At 33.4% G+C, this 6,044-nt stretch overlaps 1 long non-coding RNA gene across 1 annotated transcript in view; it reads left to right on the plus strand.

The window, feature by feature from the left end:
* LOC143235579 (uncharacterized) overlaps window positions 1-5,491 on the plus strand; it is a 30,304-nt gene extending 24,813 nt beyond the window's left edge. Inside the window, exon 2 of the long non-coding RNA XR_013019311.1 lies at window positions 5,340-5,491. This is a non-coding gene — a long non-coding RNA (uncharacterized LOC143235579). The remainder of the gene's footprint in view (window positions 1-5,339) is intronic.
* Window positions 5,492-6,044: the final 553 nt, after the last annotated feature.

Genomic DNA, 6,044 nt, shown 5'->3' on the forward strand with positions numbered 1-6,044 from the left:
TTTTGAACGTGACCAAAACAGGTGTTCACTTTGCTGTCTACTATTTGTAATTAAAACACGCGTAACTTCAGATCTTAGGTGTGTCAGTTTCTAATATTTTTCCAGCTTTTATTGTTAAACGTAACAAAATATAGTAATACCTCCTGTCCACCCCATCATTGGCATGTTTGTCGGCTTAAAAGGCTGAAAGTCGAATTTCAATATAAACAACCCAAAACAACAATGTAATAAATAAAGCATAGATAACTAATACACAAAAGTAAAATGGTGAAAGTTACTACGTAAGTTTCAAGTGACATTAACACAGTGTTATAAATTATAACTCACATCAGATTTATAAATTAGTTTAATAAGAATAATCCAGTTACTAAGGGTTCAATGAATTGCTTATATAAGGATAATCTCTAGTGATACACTAGCTTCATTGTTAATAATATAAATAATTGATACAGAATGCTGATTTATATTTAATGGCAAATAGTTTATTAAAATCATTATTTAAGTTTTTTTCTCCGACCAGATAATTATTATAAATTCAAAATGTTGACACTATCAGCTGTTTTAAATACTGATAAACTTGTCATTGCAAACTTTTAATATCAAAACGTCTTCTAAGCTCGACCACTCTTGCCTACTTATCAGTTTATCACCAAAAAGTGTAAAATATTTTAAAACTCTTTTCAGTTATGTTTATAAAAGAGCGCTACCATTTTCTCTTTTCTTTTTGTTGGAATATTTGGTGTAGGTGTTTCTTTCTTTACTCTGCCATTTCTATAAAACAATTGCTTATATTATGGTTGATTTTTGCAGTTCGAACAAGAGAAATAAAAAAGTGTTTGTTCGAGTTCTTCTCAGACCAGTAAAAGTAGATATGTTAATTTTCCTCTTTATAACATTTGTTTAACATCAGGCTACTTTTCCGGACCAGAGAAATTCAAAATAACACCAACCAGTTACGCAGATGATTATTTAGTTGACATTATCTCGGATTTCAAAACTGCTTCACATCGACGCTGTATGTTTTCAATGAGTGATTGACTGACATCTTTGTATGAGTAATACAAAAATATAATCTTCCATGTTTGACTCGAGATCTTTCATTGATCGATTTAACTCAGCCCATTAATTCTCATATTTTTAAGATATCTTTTACTGACTCTACAATTGCAGGGAAACTGGTTTGATCATTTTCTAGGCTAACTGTAATAATATAATCTAAAACACTGCATCAAGTGCACAATGTTTTGTGAAAAAATGCAACTGAAATCGTGAAAAGTTCAGACATTCACGGAAGTCAGCGTTACAATTAAGATTCGAAATCATATTTGAACAGATCTCGTAGAGTGCGTTCGAAAAACATATATTTTTACATATTTTTATGTTATCTAATAGATGTAACAAATTAGCATTTTCATAGGAGGGGACAATATTCGTTTGCTCACTACCTGTATATTCAGCTATTGTTTTCTTTTGTTTGAAACATTTTTTTTTTATTCTGTTAACAATGATTTCGTTGGTTATGTACTAATTGCCTATGATTGGGATGAAACGTTAAACGAAATAAAACTAAACTTTTTGAAACCTACTTCAGTTTATGTTTAATAATTACATTTCATTTTTTTATCCTTTAAATCTTTCGTAGACCAAAATTTAAATGTGTAATATGTCTAAAATCATTAAACTAAAGACTTGACGTAGATATCAATTATGATACATCCCGTTCTGAAACTAACATTAATAAACTTAGTGATTCTTCAAAGAATACATAGTTTGAGGGTGGTAATGGAACTTAAACCTTTAGATTTCAAAAATCTAAATCTTTGGATCATTTGTATTGAGAAAAATAATTTGTAACAGTTTCTAATATTCATAATAAGAAGGTACTTTGCTACAAAATTACCATAGAAACGACACTTATTAATTGCAGTTGGTTGGATTTTTGTTTTATCTACCAATACGAAGAGATAAACTTCATGTATGAATTTCAATGTTTAGAATGACTGCAAATATTTAAGATCTCAGAGTTAACAATAGTAATAGTTTATTAATAAATGCACCAACCAGACTGTCTCCTTGTGTTTTAAGTTATTTATTTTCAAAGACAAAGTAAACAATGTTGTAACGAATATTTTGAAACCACATTTACAGTAAAATATTTTCTTTGGAATGTGTTATTGTCATTAATACAGGAACAGTATTCTTTTATACTGCACATACACCACGCACGAGAGTTTAGTCATTATAAAAATATCAGCAGTTCAGTAACAAACAACTGATAAAGCTACAGACATTAAATTCCTCACCTCATTGGTACAACGGTATTTCTTCGGACGTACACCGTCAGAAACCCGTTTCGATACTTTTAATGGGTAGAGTACGGATAGTTCACTGTGTACCTTTTGCTTATTTCCAAACAATCAATCAGACATTAAATTTCCTTGCATGTTCTTCTCATTTATTACACTTACATTCTCTAGTACAAGTGTACAGAAAATCTCTAAAACAGCAAAATAAATGTCATAATTCATGATGTGTAATTTGTCGATATGTAATACTATTCTCTTTAATTACGTTTTATAAAACGTAATGCAGTTGATGTTTTGCGTTACCAAACATCACAGAAGACTCTGACCAATATAAATTATAGTTTCTCTTTTCGTACCTTAACAAAAGTTTCAGGTATACGTGAGTTACAATCTGTGCAAAGTTTTTAAATTTTTCTTTCATAATCACCTGTCAAAAACTCAAATCACACAGAACAATGTTTTCACTTTCCCTACTATGTTTTCAAAACCCAAATTGTCATTGAGCTGTTTTAGATTTGGAGATCTTCCCAACACCATAAAATACCGAAGAAGTGATTTGGAGTAGGTTTAAAAAGACAAAAACGAAAACATTTAAGATATGATGGGAGTAAATTGCACACTTTGGCCAATGTACCTGACTTATGAGGACTTGCTGCTTTTGAGAAGAGCCTAGATTTCTCAAACCAAGATTTCAGCAACAAGAAATGAACGTGCTAATGCTGCTAAGAAGTCTGAAGATGTCCTCGTCCTTGGATCAAAGTATTATTGTTATAATTATTTTACTACAAATATTAAGTGAGTGATAGGTTGTTTTAGAAATCCGTTGTATTGTAAATGTTTTCAAAATGTGATGTATATACCTGTAATAGACAGAGGAGATCTAGGAATCTATAAACCATCTGGGGAGACCTTGTAATCCATGCCGATGTTATACAACTTGCAAATGGAAGAAAGTTCCTATGAAATCCAAGGATTAATTGTCACAAGTGACTGTGCATGTGTGATCCAAGAAATATTTTCCTCTGCCTTCCCAATGAAACTAAACACCATCTGTATGGCAACCAGATTGTAGGCTATAGACAAAGCCAGTTGATGTTTGGCGTGAGGTGTTTCCTTGTATAACCCAAGAAGTAAACTGCTCAAAAAATTAAAGGAACAAGTACGTTTTCTTATAAAATTTATCTCCGTGTTCCAAATGTAATAATATATCTATTTTTTTTAGGTAATTTGCATCATTTCACTTCCATCTGTGTCACCGAAATATCACCGAAACTGATATCCCATATGAGACAATATTTTAAACAGTTCACTTGCGTGTATTTAAGAAATGTTTTAAACATTCAATGTCTAGTGCGACTTCCAAGGGCTGAGATGCACTTCTGACATCGATTTCGCGCACTTTGAATCAATCTATTGGTGTTATCTTGAGGTATTTTAGCGTATTCGTCTACCAGGGCTTGTCGGAGTTCCTGTACATTCTGAAAAGTGTGCTGGCTTTCACTAACGCGCCATGACAACATATCCCAAAAATGTTCAATCCGATTTAAATCTGGAGATCTAGCGGGCCACTCAAAAGTCTCTATTCTTTCCTTGTCAAGGAACTCCACACATAGTCTGGCGACATGGGCTCGCGTGTTAACCTGCAAGAGAATAAACGCATCGCAAAAGACCTCACAATGGTTTCCAGAATTTCGTCTCTGTATCGTCGTGCATTCAGAGCTCCCTTGTCGAGGAGAAATATGTCCATGCAGCCACACAATCTCCTCCATAAGCGTCGACATGCACATGTTAGAGGCAAAATATCGCTCTCCTCGGCGTCTCCACATTCTCGCACGTCTATCATCACGAGACAGAGTGAACCAACTCTTATCTGTCCATAGTACAGTTGCCCATTGACGAAGTTCCCGGTCCAGGTGCTAACGAGCAAACTCCATCCTGGCTGAACAGCATCGTGCTGTCAGAATAACGCCTTTTGCAGGTCGTCTGGCCTTAAGACGTCCTTTGTGCAGACAATTGCGAACTGTTTGAGTCGACACACGGGTTCCAGTGGAATGCTGAAGATCATTTTGCATAGGTCTATCCGTAACTAACCTGTCCCGCAGAGCGGTAGTCACAATCTAGTTGTCCTCTTTGGCTGTTGTGCAGCGATGACGATCTTGACATGGTTTTCTCACATAAGAGTTCGTTTCCTGGTAAAATCGCCAAAATCGATTCATGACGAATGGTGATTACTGGAGATTCTGTAGTCCAGTTAGTCATTTATTGACACATTCTATGTAGCCAGACTTTGGTCATTACGAAGAATAATATTTATCAATATTTCCAAAAACTCGTAAAGCCTAGAAGAGAGGAAATCAAAAGTTTCGAAGTGACTGTCACTAAATGTCTAACTGGAGATTCTGTAGTCCAGACATTACGTGGATCAATGATAAAATACCTATGTTAACTTAACTTCTTCAATAAACATACTACTTGCATATCTGGATAATTTTACTACACTGAATTAGGAATATGTTTCAACAACAGTAACTCTTCATCAATTCAACCTTATTCTAACACACATGAAACTTGTCTGTGTATCCTTTATATTTCACTTTACTTAATTTGGTCTGCATTTGGATATGAACAAAGTCGTATCTCGTGTATAAGAAAGCTAATCTAAATAGCAGTGTACAATTATGTCGAGCTGGAGACCAACTTCGAAGTGTCACACAAATTCATCACTTCAGTAGCTCTTTTTCTTTAACGTTGTTTCTCATGGTTAAAGAATTTAGATGTAGGATATTGTAAGTTATCTAAACTGTAATTGTTTAAGTTATTTCACCTTAGAATTTTAAATATTAAACAAGGGAAACTTAACTGGGAGAGTTGTGTGTATATTTAGCTGGGTAAAACATTTGTCTGTACGTGTCCTTCATTTAAGACTTCTAAATGTAAACCACAAAGTAACGTTTCTGACAAAATCAGATATTAATGTATCACTTAACATAAATATCGAATTTTACTTAATTTATGCCACATTTCTTCTTAAAGATCCTATGTGCACGTGGTGAAAAGTTCACGAGTGGCCAAGAAGACGGATGTAAGTGCACTTTGTGCAACGAAAAGGATGAAAATAAAAACGTTTATATAAGTGTACAAGTATGTAGATTCTTTCTTGTTATTATAAAAATTAATTGAAAGAAGTGACTTTGTACAGTTGTATCCTCTTTCTGTTACATATTCAATCCTTCTACAAACATCTTTTAGGTGAATATCTGTAAAAGTACGGTACAATATCTACACTATCTTCTGAAGAAGTGATAATTGCTGGAAGCACGTTGTTAATGGAAGAATCCAGTTAACAAAAGTAATATTCACGAAATAATATGGTGTTATTATATAAATTGTAGGGAGGACATCAACTCGCACTTGTCAGTTAATATTAATAAGAGTGCACGTAATAACCAACAGGAGAAAGGAGAAATCATTGCAAAGTGCGTATAGCAGTAGTGGCCGAACTTGCTTACTGTAAGAGCCACATTCGATAATCTTCTGATGTATGGGAGTCCAAAGACATAACAAATATTACACACACGCTTTTATTGTTACATGTACATTTTACTACCTAAATATCACATAAATATTAAAAAATACATGTGCGTAATAATATTTATTCATGTTTGTGGTTTGTTTATACATATATAGTCCAAATGTTTTCAAAGTCCTGGCTCATTGTTTTAAATATGTTAAGCGTAT

This window comes from Tachypleus tridentatus, chromosome 12, assembly GCF_004210375.1.
Source record: "Tachypleus tridentatus isolate NWPU-2018 chromosome 12, ASM421037v1, whole genome shotgun sequence".
In the NCBI taxonomy this organism is placed as follows: domain Eukaryota; kingdom Metazoa; phylum Arthropoda; class Merostomata; order Xiphosura; family Limulidae; genus Tachypleus; species Tachypleus tridentatus.